Source organism: Ursus maritimus, unplaced genomic scaffold (assembly GCF_017311325.1).
Source record: "Ursus maritimus isolate PB19 unplaced genomic scaffold, ASM1731132v1 scaffold_9, whole genome shotgun sequence".
Classification (NCBI taxonomy): Eukaryota; Metazoa; Chordata; class Mammalia; order Carnivora; family Ursidae; genus Ursus; species Ursus maritimus.
The window spans coordinates 65715014-65726389 of record NW_024427107.1 but is presented as its reverse complement, the minus strand read 5'-3'; positions in this window follow the sequence as shown (position 1 = coordinate 65726389).

The following is an 11376-nucleotide window of genomic DNA, read 5'->3' as shown; positions in this document are numbered from 1 at the left end:
AAGCCAGACACAAAAGACCACTTATTGCAAGGTTCCATTTATATGGAACTGTAGAAAAAGGTGAATCTGAACATAGCAGTGGTAGCTGGGACCAGGTATAAGAACATTGGGGTGTGGGGCGCCTGGGTGGCACAGTCATTAAGCGTCTGCCTTCGGCTCAGGGCGTGATCCCGGCGTTCCAGGATCGAGCCCCACATCAGGCTCCTCCACTGGGAGCCTGCTTCTTCCTCTCCCACTCCCCCTGCTTGTGTTCCCTCTCTCACTGGCTGTCTCTCTGTCACATAAATAAATAAAATCTTAAAAAAAAAAAAAAAAAGAACATTGGGGTGATAGAAATGTGTTCCATATCATCATTATGGTGGTAGTTATATGGGTGTATACATTTGTGAAACTCATCAAACTATATACTTAAAATGGATGCATTGTACTTAGGTAAATTTCACCTAATAAAAATTGAAAATTCAGGGGCACCTGGGTGGCTCATTCAGTTAGGCATCTGCCTTCAGCTCAGGTCATGATCCCAGGGTTCTGGGATCGAGCCCCGCATTGGGCTCCCTGCTCAGCGGGGAGTCTGCTTCTCCCTCTCCCTCCGCCACTCCTCACCCCTGCTTGTGCTCTCTCTCTCTCTCTCTCAAATAAATAAATCAAATCTTTTAAAAAATTGAAAATGCAAAAAAATATATTTTTATTTTGAAGTGGGTCACATAGGTGGATATAATCGAAATATATATAAAGAAGGAGATGGAGGAAAGAGCGGCTGAACATGAGATAAAGCCAGGAGAAAGTCAACTCGCAAAGCTCACACTGATCACTTGATTGCTGGATGCTGCAAATTGGGGCTGAGCATCCCAGAAGCCAAAGCAAAAAAAGAAAAAGAAATGTTGACAAGCTTTCATATGTCCACCAGAGAACATCACAGTGCTCATAAAATAAAGTTGCATCGCAGAGATATGGTGGCTTGGAAGTATTATGGGAACACAGAGAAGGAAATGACTAATTCTGTTTGGGAAAACCAGGAAATGCTACAGAGATGAGGGCAGGGAAAAGAAAGAGCTAATGCTGGCTGTGTGGGGAGTGTGGATGTGCGAGGAGGGGGATTGGGCTCCTGGAGGGGAAACAATCAGCTTAACTCATTTCCTAGATGCCCTTCAACTCCAAAGAGGTCGTGGTCTCAGGAAGCAGGAAGAAGGCTGGGCCGGAGCCTGCGTCTCTGTGGGGCGGCGGGAAGGAACACTTGCCCCAGAGCCAGGAGAGGCATGTTGTTTCTTTACCTACCAGTTCGCCACGATCCAGCCAGACGAGGGTCAGACCCCAGCTGGACCTTGTCTGGAAGGTCTTTGCCTGGTCAGCGCGACCCCTTTCGCGGCTGGATTGAGGGGCGGCGGGGGTCCCCAGATTGCATGGCGCTCCTGGGGAGGAGGGGATTACTAGCCCACACGGAGCACTTGGGTCTCTTAGCCACCACTCTGGCACGACTGTGCTCAATTATCAGCTGCGGGGCGTCCCTGCCCACACGGATGACCTCTCCTCCCAGCTGCGTTCCGCAGTCCGAGTCATGCCTGATTATCACCAGCTAATGAGAATTCCTGGCCTTGGTCAACTGCCCACACTCAGGAATTTGCTATTCATGAGAAATGTCAACTTTACGAAAACGAGTCCTGTGTGTCAGCTCTTTTTCCCACATTCAGGGTTTACAGCTGACAGGACTTTGTTTCACATGATTTGCTGATGGGGAAGAGGCCGTAATCCAGGAAACTGCTCTGACAAATCATCCCTGGGCCAGCATTCTGGAACATTCTTTTTATTTGTCCCCTTAGAAACCGTCTGGAAAGGGAAACCTTGGCATTTAAACAAGGCTAGAGTGGAAGACTGGATGCCTAAAGGGAGAGGAGAGCTGTACTAGGAGGACCCCCGCCCCAGGTCACTGTCTGTACACACAGAACGGCTCCCGCACTGAGAGGAAAGCTAAGACCTCCATGCAAATCCCAGCGCCTGGCAGAGACGAGAGCCATTATTCGGGACGAGAACGTTCCACACCGTGACCTTACTTCTCATTCATTCATAGGTTTGAAACTACAAAGTCATTGCTACTGAAGACGACAATCTGCTTTCTGGCTCTGGGTAGATAAATCGGGACAATAGCCACAAAGCACCAGCCCCTCAGAGAGCACACCTGTTCAGCCTCTGGCCACATGACTCTCTTTTTCCTCTAATCTGACTTCCGCGCTAACAGAGAACTAATTTCATAAATGATAACAAGTGCCACCCTGTAGACCTCCCACAGGGCCTGTCCAGAGGACGCATGTTCTAGGCCACGAGGCTGGGAAGGGTTACCTCCCCAGGGGGAAGCCTTCCTTAAATGCAGAGCTCCTGGATTGTAGGACACTGGACATGATAATTCTGGATGGGGCAAAGCACAGGAAATACTAAAGCTGTACAAACAGAGGGAACAGGAGGGCTGGGCTCCCACCGGCCCCTACCCCGCCTCCACCCCCAAGCAGTGCCAGCTCCCCCAAGGGCCCATCCGGCCCATGCGAGTTTCCAAAGAACAGAGATACCATAGTCAACTACATCCTGATGACTGTGTGTGTACGGCCCCTCACGGTTTCCAAGGGCTCTCCACCAAGCTTCCCACGGCCCAACAGAGGAAGGTCCAGTGGCTTTGCTGAGATTGGGAAACCCAGGCCCAGAAAAAGGCCCCACGTCCCACAGGTAGTCAAGGGGAAAAGAGCCAAGTGGCCAGCAGCTGGGGCTTTGCAGTCAGAGGAATCTCTCCGAAATCTTAGCCAGCTGCCTTCAGCTCACTCGCTCGCTCGCTGGAGCTCGCTTCCTCCTCTGCGGTACGGAGTACCCTCCAGGAACAGGGTCCCAGGGCCAGCCTGCCAGGCTTCACAGTTCAACCACTTGCCAGTTGAATGACTGTGGGCAGGTCCTTTAATCCCTCTGTGCCTTCCTACCTCATCTGTAAACTGGGAAGGATATTGGTACGCACTGCACACGTGACATGGGAACTCACACACGCACGCAGAGAGAAAGACGCAAGATGTAAAGGGCCACACTGCGTGACTCATTTATTCGATGTTCGAAAACGGGCCAGCTGCTTCATGAATATGGGGTTTCCTTGTGGGGTGCTGAAAATGCTTTGGAACTAGACAGAGGTGATGGTTGCATAACATTGAGACTGTACTAAATCCCACTGCATTGTTTATTTTGAAATGAATAATTGGGGGGAGGGTGCCTGGCTGGCTCAGTCTGTAGAGCTTGCAACTCTTGATCTCAGGGTCGTGAGTTCGAGCCTCACACTGGGTGTAGAGATTACTTAAAAATAAAATCTTTGAAAATAAATAAACAAATACATAAAATGGTTAATTTTGTTATGTGAATCTCACCTTAGTAAAATTTTATCGATTTACTTACTTACTTATTTATTCAATGGGCCAAAATCACCCAACAAGCTAGAAGCCGAAAGAGTGGTTACTTGAGGTTGGGAAAAGATGGTAATAACTGGAAAGGGGCACAAGGGAGCTGTCCGGGAGATGCTCTGTATCTTAATCTAGGTGGTGGGTGGTCACATGAGTAAAAATTAATCGAGTTCCATGCCTGAGATTTACTCACTTAGAGGGTTGTCATGATCATGAAATGAGGTAATCCATGGCAAGCTCTTTAAATCAGTCCTGGCACGTAGGTGCTCAAAATTCTTTTTTTTTTTTTTAAAGATTTATTTATTTATTTTGAGAGCGAGTATGTGTGTGTGTGTGTGTGTGTGTGTGTGTGTGTGTGTGTATGTGTGTGTGCATGAGCAGGGAGAGGGGCAGAGGGAGAGAGAATCCTCAAGCAGACTCCCCACTGGTGTGGAGCCCAACGCGGGGACCCCGGGATCATGACTTGAGCCGAAATCCAGAGTCAGACGCTTAACTAACTGCCACCCAGGCGCCCCGATGCTTCATAGTCTTTCTGTATGAGAAGGTGGGTGTTAGCTGAGCCTCCTGTGGTGATCATTTCACAGTATATGTAAGTTAAACTACTGTGCTCTATGCCTGAAACTTGTGCAGTGATTTAAGTAAAGTATTTCTCAATAAAACTGGAAAAAAATAAAAATAAGTAAAATAAAATAAGAATATGATCATTATTTCAAAAAATAAATGGTCAATAATTAGTAACAATCGTTAGGATGATTATTTTCTCATATGTTTGGAGGACTGAATGAGATAACGCACATAAGACATTTAGTATAGGAGCTGGCTTTTCATACACATCCCCCAAATAGAAGCAATTTTCATGCATATTAAACTGGACCCAAATCTTCTGGCTCAAGATTCAGAGCACTTTGCAAAGCACCATCCTGCCCACTCAAGAGGTTGGTTTGACATAAGCTTTGGGGAAAAGAGCCAAGGATTTAAGGATTAGAGGTTGGTAAAACATAGCAGAGCCTCCGGATAAGCTGGGTTACCTCCCACAGGCCGCCTGGGTACAGAGCAAACCATTTACCCTCACACAGGCAGAATTTGAAAGGGAAAAGTCACCTCTGGGGAAAGACTGTCCTTGCTAAATCCTGCTGACAGGTGGAACCCACTTGGCTCATTAATATGCTCCTTTCTTTTTTAAGATTTTATTTATTTATTTGAGTGATGGAGAGAACTCGGGCACGGGGAGGGGCAGAGGGAGAGGGAGAAGCAGACTCCCCGCTGAGCAGGGAGCCCAACCTGGGGCTCGATCCCAGGGCATCAGGATCATGATCTGAGCTGAAGTCAGATGCCCAACCGACTGAGCCACCCAGGCGTCCCTAATACGTTCTTTTGATTGACATCCTACATTGCCCAATTGCATTTGATTGGCAAGCTTCATGCAAATCCAAAAGAATGGGCTCCTCCCCGTTGGGCCACACTGTCCCAGGGACATACATACTCACTTCCCTGGATATGAGGTGTGACAGCTTTCACTCAATTGTGTGTGTCTCCTTCCAAACCCCAGCTCCTTGCAGGCAGCAGCCCTGTGCCCACCACCTTTTCAGCCCAAGCTTAGCTCCCAGAACATCACAGAGAATTAATACCTATGTGAGGACTGGAGGGAGAGTGGGAGGGGCTCCCTGATGGGACAGACCCTTGAAAACAGAATATTTCCCTACCTCTGACGCTGAGAAGATCTGTTCAGGAAGGAAACACTGAAGCAGAAAGAGGCCAGCACAAGCTTCCTGGCTCATTCTGAGTCCATTTAATTCCGTTTAGAAAGGATTATCAAGGTCCAGAAATTGCAGTAACTGTTGGCTTGGGGTTAGAGGGGAGAACGTAGTTAGGTGCAGAAACCATGGTTCTATGATGTTTTTTGTTTCCAGCATGGGTTCAGGTCTCACCGCTTATCAGCATGGTGCCTTTGCAAGCATACCATGCCAACCACAACACATTTTCATCTAGACTAACTGAATTTAGATCTTAAAAATAAATGCAACTCTTTACCTCCTGGGTCTTCCTCCCCAGAGCCCATACCTCCAGACTAATGATGAAAGAAGCATCAGACAAATCCCACCTGAGGAATATTCTATAAAATATCTACCCAGTACTCCTCAAGACTGTCAAGGTCATCCAAAACAAAGTCCAAGAAACTATCACAGCCAAGAAGAGCCTAAGGAGCCACAACACAAAATGTAATGCACTATTCTAGATGGAATCCGGGAATGATAAGAGGGCATTAGACAAAAAACAAGGAGATTTAAATAACATGTGAATTTTAGTTATTAATAATATATCAATATTGGTTCATTAATTGTAAAAAAAGAAAAAGAAAAAGAAACAAGTACCATTCTAATATAAGACAATACTAGGGAAAACTGGTTGCTCGGTATATGGGAACTCTACTATCTTTGCAATTTTTTTGCAACTCTAAAACTATTCTAAAAAATAAAGGTTATTTTAATTTTTTTACAAAAACCATTGCAGAACATTCTTCAAAATGTCAACAACCTTGTCCCACTCACCACCCCCTCCAAAATGTACCACTTAGGTTAAAGACAGCTGGGAGGGGTTTAGGGAAATGATCGATGCCCGAGCCACCTTCCATTTCATTATTTCAAGAATCAAAATGATTCTAAAATTTTTAGCGGCAAACTAACAATTTGCCTATTTCAGGTATCCAGACTGGACAATTTAATCATGTAAAAAATCTATTGCTATTTTATTGCATGCCAAGCATCGAGAAATATCCAAGAGAGAGACAAACAGGGTCCCTTCCCTCCTGGGGCTTATAGCTACAGCCTAGGATGCATGGTAGACAAGTGAGCCAATACAGGGATGAGGGTGTGACAGTGAAGGAGAACTTCTGCTCCGGGTTTGCTCCAAGTGCAGGGGTGGGTAGTCAGGGGCCAATCGCACCCTTTGGCTCCACCTCTTTTTGGACCAAAAAGATGGTTAACTGAGGTTTGATACAGCCTGTGGCATTCAGGTTCTTCCAGCCCTAGTGATTTGGGGCCTGGATCTCATCCTGAAGGCAGGAGAAGATTTCTTATGGAGGTTCCATTGCTTCGACAAGTCATTAAGAACTCTTCATCAGAAAAATTTGTCTTGAGTAACTAGGGAGTACCTGCTGCCCTGCTAGAAGATGCTTCTATTGTGAGAAAAGACCCAGGGAGCTCAGAGTCTAGCATCAGACATAAACCAGAAAACAGACCGTGAAAATTCGGGGTGGGGAGTGCTAAAATAGAGAGCAGAGGCCCACAAGGCATCCCAGAGCCTGATCCCCTGAGTGGAGGCTTCTTTAAAAATCACCTCTATTGAGAAATCATTTCCATCCGTCAAATGCATCTGTTCTAAGTCCGACAACTGTGTATACCTGTGTAACCACCACCATCATCGTGATGTAGAATATTCCCGTCACCTTAACGATTTCCTTAGTATATCTTTATACTCAATCCCTGCCCTCCTCACTCCCATACACTGGAAACCACTGATCAGATTTCTGTTTCTATACCTTTGCCTTTCCTAGAACTTTCCGGAATCATACAGTATGCAGTCTTTCCTTTCTGGCTTCTTTCATTTAGCCTAACGTGTCTGAGATCATCCATGTTGTTGGGTGTGTCAGTGCATTCCTGTTTACTGTGGGACGGTATTCTATCGGGAGGGTATACCACAGCTAGTTTATCCATCCACCAGTTGATGGGCACTTGGACTGTTTCCAGTTGGGGGCTATTGTGAATAAAGCTGCTATTCAGCTCAGTCTTAAAGGACAGTGGAGGTTAGTCAGTCAGGGAAGAATGTTCTAGAAGGGGACATCAGCAAAGGGAGGATGAGGAAGATGAGGCTGGAGAGACAGAAGGAACAGCAAGGCACCAGGGCTAAGGGAAGGCGATGGTAAGACATAGAAAGATTTTCAGCAGGAGGATCAGATTGGAGTCTGACAATGACCTCCTGAGGGTTGGAACTGGTTGTTGGTGATGCCTGCCAGACATCCAGGTAGGGAGATTTAATGAGAAGTGGGAAAAGAGCTGTGCTAAATTAACAGTTGGTATATAATGGGTGAAGCCATGGGTGTTGGTGAGATCAACCAGGCAAAGCACATAGAGTGAGGAGTCATTGGGTGCTCATCTGTCTCTCCCATGAGCATGGGAACCAAGCTGAGCATAGTGCAGTGGTTAAGAGCATGAACTCTGGATCCAGACTTTTGGGCTTCAAATGCCGACTCTGTGACATGGGGCAAGTCACTTGGTCTGTTTCCTTATCCATAAAGTGGATTATAATAGACCTATCATAGGGTTGATATAAGGGTTAACTGAGCTCATTCATTCCTAGCTCTGGAACATCATCAGACACTGGCACATAAAAAGTGCTACGTAAGTTTCAGCTACTATTAATACAAAAAATCCAGAAAGTAAGTATCAGACAGACCTAAATTTGAATGCCATGCTCCATTCATGGCAAGCTGAAAGATACTGAGAAATGTCACATCTTGGGGTGCCCGGGTGGCTCAGTCAGTTAAGTGTCTGCCTTCAGCTCAGGTCATGATCCCAGGGTTCTGGGATCTAGCCCTACATCAGGCTCTCTGCTCAGCAGGGAGTCTGCTTCTCCCTCTGCCCCCCCCGAGCTCATGCTCGCTCTCTCTTGCTCTCTTTCTCTATCTCAAATAAATAATTTTTAAAAAAAGAAAAGAAATTTAATATCTCTGAGCTGAAAGTCCCTTACCTGAAAAATGAGGATAATAACTGTTACCTCGTTAAGAGGGAACTGATTGGAAGGAGTAAATGAGTACAAGATGAAAAGTAGAAACCACCAGAGACCTCTCCCTCCAGGGTTCATCTTTGTTTCCTCCTCCCCTCCTCTATGTTCCCATGGAACACTATTCATGTCCTTTCAAGCACTTTCCTCACCACTAGGACAAACTGCTTGCTGATGTATTAGTCAGGATGGACGAGGTTACGCTACAGTAACAAATAGCCCAAATTCTCAGTTGCTTACAACAGCACAGGCTTATTTCTCATCCTAGCCTATGTGTCTAGCACAGATTGGTTGCTTCTCTGTTCAACTTCGCTCTGGAACCCAACTGGATAGTGGCAGCCAGTTTGGGCAATATTGCTGGTTGTGATAAGAGAGGGAAGCGAAAAATCTGTTTAAAAAGGTGTTGACAGCTTCTACCCAGAAGTAATACACATCCATTCTTTTCCCATTTCATTGTTCAAAACAAGTTAAATGACTGCATGGGGGTTGACCATGACGACAATGTGCCATCTTCCTAAAAGAGGGACAATAGTACTTGATCACAAAGGGGCTGCATCTGCCACTCAGCTGGGAGCATCTGGAAGGAAGCACTGAGCACGAGTCACAGCTATACTCTCTTGCTTGGCATCAGGCCCCTGAGGTTTGATGAATGAAGCAAGACTGAGCGTTCTTTAATCTGCCCTGGAGCACATAGGTTTACTTGGCCCCAAGATGGAAAGTCCTCCTGTAGTCACTGCTCCTATAGAAAAGTGAATGAGCCTGCTATCATCAAAGGAAAAGTCTCCTTTCCAAGTCACCAGAAGGCGGTGTGTCTGCTGGCGGGTAAGGAAACTCCCACAGGTGCCTGCTGCTTCCCAGGGGACCGAACACCTTTCGTATGTGGGCACAAGAACACTAATTCAGCAAGTGCTCCACAAGCATTGTTGCATTGGATCTTCCAAACATGCCTGGGAACCATATGAGGCAGGCAGGTAGCAGCATCCCCCCAGTGGGCAGATGGGGCCATTGAGACCGTGGAAATCCTTGTGCATTGCTGGTAAAAATACAAAACAGTGTAGCCACTGTGGAGAACAGGATGGTGGTTCTTCCAAAAACTAAACATACAATGACTATATGATCCAGCAATTCCACGTCAGGGTAAATATCCAAAAGAGGTGGAAGCAGGGACTCAAACCAGTATTTACACACCAGTGTGCATAGCCGCATTATTCACAATAGCCAAAAGGTAGACGCAACCCAAGTGTTCCTTGACAGATGAATGGAGAAACAAAATGTGGTTTATACCTACAATGGGGTATTTATTCAGTCTTAGGATGGAAGGAAATCCTGTCACCTGCTACCACGGGGAAGAGCCTGAAGACATCATGCTGAGTGAAATAAACGAGCCACAAAAAGACAAATACTGCACGATCCCACTTCTATGAGGTACCCGGTGTAGCCCAATTCACAGAGACAGAAGGCAGAATGGTGGCTCCCAGCAGCTGGGGGAGGGGGAATGGAAAGTTGGTGCTTAAAGGGTACAGAGTTTCAGTTTGGGAAGATGAAAAATATTCTGGAGCTAGACGGTGGTGATGGTTGTGCGACAGTGGGAATAGAGTTAATGCCCCTGAAATGTACGCTTAAAAAATGGTTACGATGGTAAATTTTATGTCATGTATATTTTACCACAATGATAGTAATAATGAAAGGACAGAGTCAAGTAACTTGCCCAAGGGCACACAGGCAGGAAAAGGAAGACTTGGGGCTTAGGAATTGGAGGCCAGAGCGTATCTTCCAATATCACATGGCTTAGCACTGTCCCAGGCTCCGTCTCTGTGCCAAACTGCGTATCCTGCCTCCCTCAGTTCCCTCAGCACCTGATTATGGGATAACTCCCTTACCTAGACCTAGTCCTGGTAGCTAGAACATAGTGTCCTATGTCACTGATTCACTCATTCGTTCATTCAATCATTCCTTCATTCATTCCTTTGGCAAACAGTATTGGAACACGGGCTATGCATCAGGCTTTCCCTATGCTCTAGGTGTCGGGGATGAACAGAGCCTAGTCCTAGCTCTCCAGGCCAGACACTGTCTGTGCACAAAGTCCTGGAAAATAGGGGTCAGCAGGAAGATACAGAAATGCAGAGGAGGAGGCTCTTGACTCTGCTGGAGACATCAGGGAAGGCTTTCAAGGGGAGAAGACATTTGATCTGAGCCTTGGAACAGAAGCAGGAGTTTTCCAGGAGGAGAAGGAGAAACATATTCCATATGGAGGGAGCAGTGGGTACAAAGTCACAGCGACAAGACAGAACAGATGGCTGAGGAATCCCAAGTCATTGAGGCCAAGACAGATACTGGGGAAGTTGAGAAGTTTGCAGGGACCACATCACATCACGGAGGACCTGCTATGTCAGAATAAAGAGTCTCACTTTCTTCTTATGGGCAGTGGGGAGCCACTGCAGGGTTAAACAAGGGAATGGCATGATCAGAGTTGCATTTTAGAAAAACTATATAGAACAGCTTATAGGGAGTCCAGGCCAGAGGCAGGGAACACAACAACAACATTGGCAAGAAAGGCCTGAACCAGAAGATGGCAATGGCGATGAAGAGATGTAGCCAACTGGGATGTCAGCGCCACAGGACGGAGCTTCTTCTGTGGTTCACTGCTCTGTGCTCATTCCCTGGCACACAGCGGGTTCTTATAACCATTGACTGAGTGACCGATAAACATTTGTTGAATGGCTAACACCAGAGACAACTCAGATGCACAGGAAGCAGGACTTTGAGTGAGTGGATGGACATGGAACGAGTGAGGAATTACGGAAAAGCAGACTTTAGAATGACCCCCAGGGTTTCGAGCTGAGCAACCAACTAGGCTGAAGGCCGTGTCTCGTCAAGACGGGAATGTGGAAGTGAGAGCAGTGTTAGGCTGGACAATGATGCTTGCAGCTTGGGGCTCTCCACGTCTCGGGTGCAACGGTTGATCGTCCAGGTGGAGGTGACAGGCACCCGGACGGCACTGGACTTACAGATCAGTGTTGGGAGGCGAGATCTGGGCTGGAGAGATGCATTTCATCTGGGAACAGTAGCCTTTACCATTGGGGCCAAATTTCCTTTTCAAACTAGGGGGGGCATAGTAGGGACTCTGCTAGCATCCTCCCCCTGGAAAAATCCCAGAGGAGGCAGTACACACACA